Genomic DNA, 9,195 nt, shown 5'->3' with positions numbered 1-9,195 from the left:
TATAGTTATTAGAAATAATGAAAAAACTTGTACTTAGAAAAAAAATACTTACAAATAAGAAATAAATTACAATTAATTTTATTATGAGCTACATGTGTAATTATTTGGGTGTTCAACCTTTACTTGACATGTATCTATTTTATTGCACTGAGACACACATTCAATATGCTAGTATGAGGAAAATGTATAATTTCTTTGTACTCAACCTTGAGATACTTCAGCACCTCAACCATAAATATTTCTAGATTCTGAACTCCTCTCCACAATTTTTTATCCTTGAGTAATTCTAGTTTATCTCACTAGCATTGGATTTTAGTTAAACTCGAGTTTGTATGTATATAGGGTTCAAATTTGAATTCATCATTAGCCTCTAAGAACCCTTCAACCTCTGATAGAGCGGTATACAATAGTATACAATTTTTCCCATATAAATCAAATTAAAATAAAAAGTTGCTTATCAAATTTGCAAAGGAAACCATTTCTAATTTTTTCAGTTGAAGGATAAAATTTACTTTATAATATGTTTTACCTGTTACTATTTTTGTATATTATATATATATATATAGAGAGATAAACAATTAGAAAAATGAATTCTAACCATTTCTCCCCACATCTTGATAATTTATTACATTTGTGTTTAGTAATGGGAAATGAAGATCAAAACTTTGGTTGTGGAAATATTTTGTTATTCGTAGATAACAACAATTTCAATTGGAATCAACACCTTAGCCTCTTAGTGTTTGGATTTAAAAATGCAAATTGTCTTACATCCTACTCTTTGATTGCATTTACGGAAATTTTTTGTCTCGATTTATCAGTCAACGTGGTTAATATGAATCGCGGACTCTAAACGAGAGGAGATGAAATGGGAGATCCATTCCATGAGGCGTTGAGAAGAGGGACAGTCCGGTTTGAAAACGTAGAAACAGTGCTCTTCTTCCTCCGCCACCATAACCTCCACGCTCTTACCGCAATGCTTCAACGACTCACAATAATCAAGGCCGCGGTCTCTCAGCATATCTCTTCCACCGATGACCACCAGCAAGGGAGGCAACGACATCTCTTCCAGCTTTGGTGCTCCGGGGCTCCAAGGGTTGCTGAATGGATGATCTCTGTCATTGCCCACCGGGAGAGACAACCGCCAACAGGCGTCACTCGACTCCAGATTGAGAACCGCGTCACGCGGGCACTCGCTCTCCGACCGTGTGCGTTGCTCGGCGCCGAAGTAGGGCTGCACCAGTATCGATCCTCTCAATGTAATGGGGTTCCACGCTTCCACACCGCCACGCAGCGTCACAACGTGATGTGCGATGTTGGCACCAGCACTGTCTCCCATCAGATACACCGCGGAAAAGTCTGCGTGGGAGTCGAGCAACTGGTCGTGTTCCAAGTCTGCTCCGTCTCCCGCATGTGAGCTCACCCACTGGAGTGCCGTGATGCAGTCGTCGTAGCCGGCGGGGAGGCGGTGCTCCGGAGCCAATCGGTAAGCCACGGAGACAACGATCGCACCTACAGTCGCCGACAATTTGAGAGAGAAGGTGTGAAAACTCGGATGGGCAGGAGAGCCAACCAGAAGCCGCTGCCGTGGAAATAGACGATTAGAGGGAGGCGGCGGTTTTCTGTTTGTTGTTGGAGGTGGGAAGAGGGCAAGTAGAGTCGAACCCACAATCCCAGCTTCTCGTTCAACACAACGTCTTTACTGGCAACCCCACCTTCTCCTTGCAGAGAAGCCTCGACGAACATCCGGGGATCCTCCACACGAAAAATTGTGCCATCTGCGTACACCTTGACTATACCACTCAGGTTCTCCACCTCTGCTGAAGCCATGGAATTCTCAACGCCAAAGACTTCTCAACTTCAGTGGCGAACAATCATTCCCCTTTCCCTCCCTTTTATAATATTTTTCGGCCATTTCATTGTGATCTTCAATGGCCATTACAATTTAAAAATTGGATAAAGACTTCTGGCCAATTTTATATAATTTCTCTGCATCATCACCAATCTTATAACGGGTGTTGCTAGTTTCTCCTCCCAATTTTCACAATCTGAAAATCGAAATTTCTTTCTGACGAGAGGGGCAGGCGAGATAATCCCTATTAAAGTGATTATTTTTCATTTATTACTTAAGTGCTATTAAAAAATCTCATACTATAAAGACAATCCCATCGAGGAAAAATGGTCAGAGAAGAGAAGGTTATGGGATCACAAGGGAAAAAAACTAACTTATAAGAACAGGGTATACAAAGAGGGAGGAGAGGAAAAGAAGAAAACAATTAGGAAGACCTCTCGACAACCTTTTTTCCATGATGGGATTGTTTTTATAGTATGAGAGTTTTTAATAGCACGGGACTTTGATATTAAAATAGTTCTATGATAATTTGTTTTTATTATTTTATAATTAAATAAACAAGTTAATATAATTCATATATAATTAAATAAATTTATAACTTATTAATATTATAACTTATAATATTAATAACTTATAATATTAATGATTTATTCTTACTATATAATAATTTAATATATATAAAATGAATAAAATCTAAATTAATATAAATTGGTTCTATAATAATTTGTTTTTATTATTTTATAACTAAATAAACAAGTTAAAACAATTGATTTATAATTAAATATATTTATAACTTATAATATTAATGATTTATTTTTACTATATAATACTCATACACTTTTATATATATATATATAATTTAAATTAATATAAATTGGTTAACACTTTTAATGAAAATTCATATCTCTCGTGAGTTTTTAATTTAATAACTAATTATTAATTTAATAATTAGTGAATTCCATATCTTTAACTTATTTTAATTTTTAACTAAATATAGTTATGCCACTTTTTCCGTGGGTTCGGTTTAACTAGCCGTTCCCTGATCAAATTTAGCCATTAGTTAGTCAACATAGCCATTGCCCGGTCTAAAATTATAGCCGTTGGATGTTCTCCTCTGACTATTTAACATGCAAGCTAGATCTGTTTCTTCAACTTGTCTTGACAATGAACCACACTGATTGGTTCGAAATGCGTTGACAAATGAAATATCATGTGATTTACGCCAAAAAATCTATCATAAACTTGATATGAATCACAGAAAAAAAACCGTGACAGATGTTTAAACAACTCATTATTACGGTTTAAACAACGCATTATTTTAAAGTAAGTACGATTTAAGGCTAGGAAGTGGGTAAACTAGTGAAACCTCTTAATCCGAACAGATAACGGACAGCTGCCACTTACAGCACGCTTCCAAGATTCCTGTCCACTTGCAACACTGTTGTTTGAATTGCGTGTCCAACTTGTGGAATGGAACATACGATGTTGTAATTGCGTGTCCAACTTGTGGAATGGAACATACAATGTTGTTTCGTTTCAACGCTCTAGATCGTGACAATGACCCTTTGTCACTTGTGATTGTTTGCAGGCAAATCGTCAAAATCAGCGTATCTCATTAATCTGACCTCCAAGAAAAAGCTCAATCTTAATGTTTTTGCACTCTTATTATTTATTTAGAAATTCAATCATTGTTTGTATCATCATATATGTGGATTGTATTTAATTTATTTAGGTGTAGGAGCCGAAGGACAAATAATGTAAACATTAAATATTATTTTAAAGTTTATGAAACTGTATTTTTATTTGAATTGCATTTGTAATTTTGATTGAGAAATTTTATGTTTTATTTATACATTTAAATTTATATAATAATAATTGAAAATTAATTTACAGATTTATATAATAATTATATTAATAGATATGTTTATTTGTTTTTATAATTTTAATTTAATTATTAATAATGTGGATGGTAGAAATTTACTTGCCATAAATATTTTAGAATATTTTTATATGCATACACAAATCAAAGATTAAGCTTTATTTCAAAGTAATCATGTCTTTTTTGCTATTTTAATTAAATTGATTAATTAAAAAATGTTATATGAACAAGTGTTATATAGAGTTATTTTTTATTTTTTTGCATGTGATATTGATAAGTGATGGTATTGACCCATAATATTGTAACAAAACTTATTTACAAATTAAAAATCTCCATAGTAAATTGAAAGTAGATCAAGATAGATAAAAATATCTATAGTAAAATGAGAATAAATCTAGATGGATAAAAATATTATTACATATTTTTTACTTGTATATATGTTTAATATTTATATTAATTCTTTTTATAATCAATATTAATGTAATTTAAAGTAAAGTTATAATTTACTTAGTTTTTATTTTATTTTTAAATTTTTGTAATATAAGATGTTTATAATATAAGTGTTTTAATATTTATGGATATTTACCAAATTATTTAATTTACATGATTAATTAGTAATAAGTAAAAAAAAATCTCTACTTTTTTCAAAAATTAAAACTTCCAAAATTATGAATTATCTTCTAATAATAAAATTTTAAAAATTGTACAATATGAAATATGTATATTTAGATAATATTTTATAAATTTGAAATAACTATTTTAAGTTTTCATAATTTATATGAAATAGTATAATATTTATATATGAGGTAAATAATAAATTTATATTTATATAATAACAAATAAAAGTAAAAATTTATTTTACACCTAATAAGTAAAAGAAGTTATTAAAATATATGCACAATCTTGTCACATGAATATGAGTTTTCAAAATTATGAATTATCTTCTATTGTATGGGCATCCATTTACAATAGGATGATTGGACAAAAAATGTTGCAATATTTGGTAAATTTTATTAATAAAAATATAAACAAGTATAATATGCAACATTGTTGTTTAGTACATGCCTCATATATAAAAATAATTTATAGCATTAAAAAATAAAAATAAAAAAACTGAATGAACTAAACTAAATAATTTCTATATACATTTTCTTAACATGAATATTATTATTTAAAAAAAAAATTAAACAATAAATTGTTATTATATAATATATTTTTATATTGATATAAATTAATTAATATTATATTTTAGTATTTTTCTTTGTAAGCTTAGCAGTACCTTTCATTCATTCATCTATAAATAGGTAGGTTACAAATATATGAGTCGTTTGGTGGCCTCAACCTACCTACTGGGAAACCAAATTTGTTGGCCACCGAGTTGCATTATAAGCCATCCAAAACATAAATAGTTTGAGCCTTTTTAGCCAAGCCTTATAAGGTCGATAGTCTAGAAACCAATTAATAAACATCAAACTGAAAACATAAATGTTACCCAACATAAACATCTAAAAAAATCTAAAATTAACAGTCATAACTTCGATCCACTAATCATCCAACTATTCCACGTGACCAGGATCTTTAGCACTTGATCCTAGTAATTCAGTTTGTGGCAGACATGGGATATGTCGCTTGATGCGGCCCAAAGTGTCATTCTGTTATGCAACTAACGTTGGATAAGTTGGAGCTCATTTTGAATGTCTTGTAGACCTGACTCGACGTCATTGTGCACCGTCCCGTTGGTGGTCACAGCCATTGCTTTGGCCATTATGCACTTCATTAACCAGTAAATATGAATGGACTGTATGGACAAGGTGAGATGGTTTCTTGTGTACCTAGGTTCCGTGATTAGTTCCCCCCAGTCTTCGACTGGAAATTCCAACTTAGCTTGCGAATTCAACTCTGCCTCCCAGTTCACAATCAATTGTTTCACCTGTGTCGGGGTCCTTTCACAGTAAGCCTTGACCATGGCATAAAGATTCTCATAATTTTTTTCGACCCATCTTCCACGCAGTCCCATGCCACACTATCCCCCATCGCGTAGTCCCCTGTCATGCAGTTCCCTACCATGCAGTCATCTACCACGCAGTCACCTGCCCCGTAGTCACTTGACGCGTAGTCTCCTTTTGTTGAGTTCTTTGTCGTGCAGTCGTCTACTGCTCAGTCCAATCGGAAGATGGATCTACATATTTTCCTTTATCTTCCTAGTGTCTTCTACCTCTTCCACCTTGACCCGAGGTTCCACTGCGAGGTTGAGACTTCACCATATCTACCAAGGTCGGGCCCCCTTTCTTCACCATTCTCTCACTTTCCCGTGCTCATGACCCAAGCCACTGTACAGAGGCCAAGAGTAAAGACACCATAGGTAAACCAAACTTTATACGCAAACCTCAAGTAGAGACATGTAGCAGCTGGGTACTCCTCTCGTGTTCCCGTTGTCGTGAACCTATAACCAACAAACTTAGGCTCCTTAAGAAACTGAGGACCTGGGTTTATACGCAGGATATATGGTCTTAACGTCACCTTTGCTACCACTACCTATAGGTGCCAAGGATTACCAACCTTCACATCGTGGATCTGCCAAGATCTGCGACGCTTCATATTATCACAGTGAATACGCGTGTGAGGGCGTGAGGGATACTACCCACCGCCCCAAAACAATAAAAGCTCTGTCATATCAATCAAGACGAAGCAGGCCTTCAACTATCTCACATCCCAATCAGGGGTTCTAATTAAGAGCCAGGTCCTGGTTCAATATCAGAGTCAATTGTTCCATTCCTTCTTCCCCAATCTCCCTTATCCAAGGCTTTATATATTCACTCTCGGTTGAAGATAGCCCTAGTTTTCTAAGAAATATGTAGCTTTGTTGCCATTGCGAGGGGATGATATATTCGAAATATTGAATAAGTTCACTAATATCCTGGATCAAGCGAGCAGTCCTCCAACTTTTACTAATATTTTTCCACTGGGACCCTTGGTTAAGATTTTTAATAGTATTAATGACTAGAGAAGAGTCGCCTTCCACCACCATTTTTCTCAACCCTTCCCTTTTGGCTATTATCAAACCATGTTTAAGAACATCAAATTCATCTTCTTTGTTACTTTCCATGCCACAATCCGAAGCATATATTTGGACATCCTGGCCCTGCGAATCCCTGATGACCCCTCCAAAACCCGCATCCCTAGGGTTACCTTTGGATGTCCCATCGAAGTTTAGCTTGAGAAAACCCTCAGGGGTCATGAGAAGCGAGAAAGAGATTGGATGAGAGGAAAATTTAAGTTCCAATATGAAGGTGCAAGCATTTGCTGGGATAAGATGAGAGTAGACAATATTCGTGCTTCTTGGGGTTTGACCTTCCAATCATCAGAATGCCATTTCTCTACTAGTATAGATTCTCTTACATTTTGGAGTATTCCTTTCCAGATTTCCAAGTGTGACAGTTTCTGGTCCTTGAAAATCCTTATGTTACTTTCCTTCCATATTTCCCATAAAAGAAAGCCGAGAGATAGACACCATGCTCGATTTACCATTAGATTGGAAGAGATTTTTTTCCTCCAACTCCAAATGGTGGATTGGATACTGGTATTATCCCAGTCTAGATTACCAAAAATAGTATTTATATTCTGCCAGAGTCAGGCTACAAAGGGGCATATATTTAGGAGATGATCTATGGTTTCAGTCTGAGAGGCACACATATTGCAAAAATAGGGCCACGGATTTATCTCTTTTGTAATTCGTCCCATGTGAGAATCCTACCACTGCACATTAGCCACAAGAAATACATTACTTTCGGCCAAAATTGTCCCATCCATATTTTCCTCCAGAGTAGATTGTACTGATCTTGATGCTCCTTTGATGCCAGTTGGTAAGCTTCTTTTATGTTGAACATACCTATAGTTTTATAGCCCCACATGAGAATGTCATGTGCTTCTAACAATGAAATTCTTCTAGTGTGAAACTCAGAATCAAACACATCCCATTGATTTGAGTCAGCAGGGTTGTTCCAGTATTGTTTCTTTTTCCACTGTCTCCATTGATTCCTGGGGGGTCGGGTCCCAAAACTGATTAACCATCAAGTTGGGGGTTTATTAGTGAAAAGGAATATCTTCACAAAATCTTGGCGACTCAATAGTTTTTCCCATTGTTGCCACGAATATGGCCAGAATATAGCACTCCTCCCATCTCTGATTTCCCAGAATGTATTGTTGCAAATTAACTCTTTATTATCAGAAGCTAAGTTCCAAATTGATGATCCTCTTGGAGTTCCATGCATTCTCAGTCTTTCCTCTGTAGTTGAAGGCATGTTATATTTCTGGCCCTAGCTAACCTTCCAAAGATCAATTACACCTTGAATCCATCGCCACCAGAGTTCCCCCCCCATCACTTGGTTTAGTAGAAAGGGATCCTGAAGACCTAACCCCCTTGCCATTTTAGGTTTAGTCAACTGATTGCATGAAAGGAGTGCCCATTTTTTAGCTTCCTGAGTCCCCTGCCATAGGAAGTTTTTGAAGATAGTTGTCATATCAGAGCAAGCAGTTTTAAGAGTAGCTAGACACAAGAGTTGATATATTGGGATCGATTGTAGCACAACCTTCAGTAAAACCACCTTCCCAACAATGTTTAGGGATGAGAAAGACTAGTTTTGAAGCCGAGATTAGATTCGCTCAAGGATGGTTTTCCAACAGGAAGTCCTAAGAAAGTTAGTCACTAGGGGAATTCCCAGGTATTTGGATAGAAGGGAGCCAATGTGAAATCCCAGAATCCTGGCCATGAAAGGTTGGGAAGGAATCAGGGTGTTGAAGATATTGGATTTCTCATTACTGATCCGAGTACCAGAATCTTGCATAAAGTCTTGCAGTATGGCTTTTAGAGCCCTGGATTCCTAAAGGGAGACTTGAAATAATAACATTATATCATCCACAAATTGTTGGTGGGATAAGGGAAGATCATTGCCCCATAGATGAATTCCTTTTAAATGGCCAACTTAAATAAATAATTTTATATATCTTCCCAGCCCTTCCGCAACCAGAATGAAGAGGAAGGGTGAAATAGTGTCACCTTAATGGAGGCCTCTCGATGCATTGAAGGTGTGGGAGGGAGAGCCATTAATTAGGATCGATAATACTGGGGAGGAAATGAGAGAAGAAATCCATTGGATCCATCATTGATCAAATCTAAAGGCTTTCACTATGTTCATAAAAAAGGACCAACTCAGGCAATCATAGGCTTTGGATAAGTCTAATTTTATCATCATACCTTTTGATTTAAGGCTCTTGAGAGAGTGAATTGCCTCCTCGGTAGTGACAATGCCATCCATAATTTGGCAGCCTTGGACAAAACTGGTTTGCTCAGGAGAAATTAGGGCATGAAGAAAGGGTTTAAGACAATTGACCATAATGGTGGAGATAATTTTATATATGATATTACATAGAGAAATAGGTATGAATCCCTGAGGATCTTCAAAATGAG

At 35.5% G+C, this 9,195-nt stretch overlaps 1 pseudogene; it reads right to left on the bottom strand.

The window, feature by feature from the left end:
- Nucleotides 1-656: 656 nt before the first annotated feature.
- On the bottom strand, nucleotides 657-2,100 carry LOC149185046 (strigolactones hydrolase CXE15 pseudogene; annotated as a pseudogene).
- Between the last annotated feature and the right edge of the window lie 7,095 nt (nucleotides 2,101-9,195).

This window comes from Pinus tabuliformis, chromosome 3_2 (genome assembly GCF_031772625.1).
Source record: "Pinus tabuliformis cultivar Carrire ecotype Pingquan chromosome 3_2, CPIR1, whole genome shotgun sequence".
NCBI lineage: Eukaryota > Viridiplantae > Streptophyta > Pinopsida > Pinales > Pinaceae > Pinus > Pinus tabuliformis.
The sequence above is the reverse complement of the archived record's forward strand: the minus strand, read 5'-3'. Positions and strand labels throughout refer to the sequence as shown.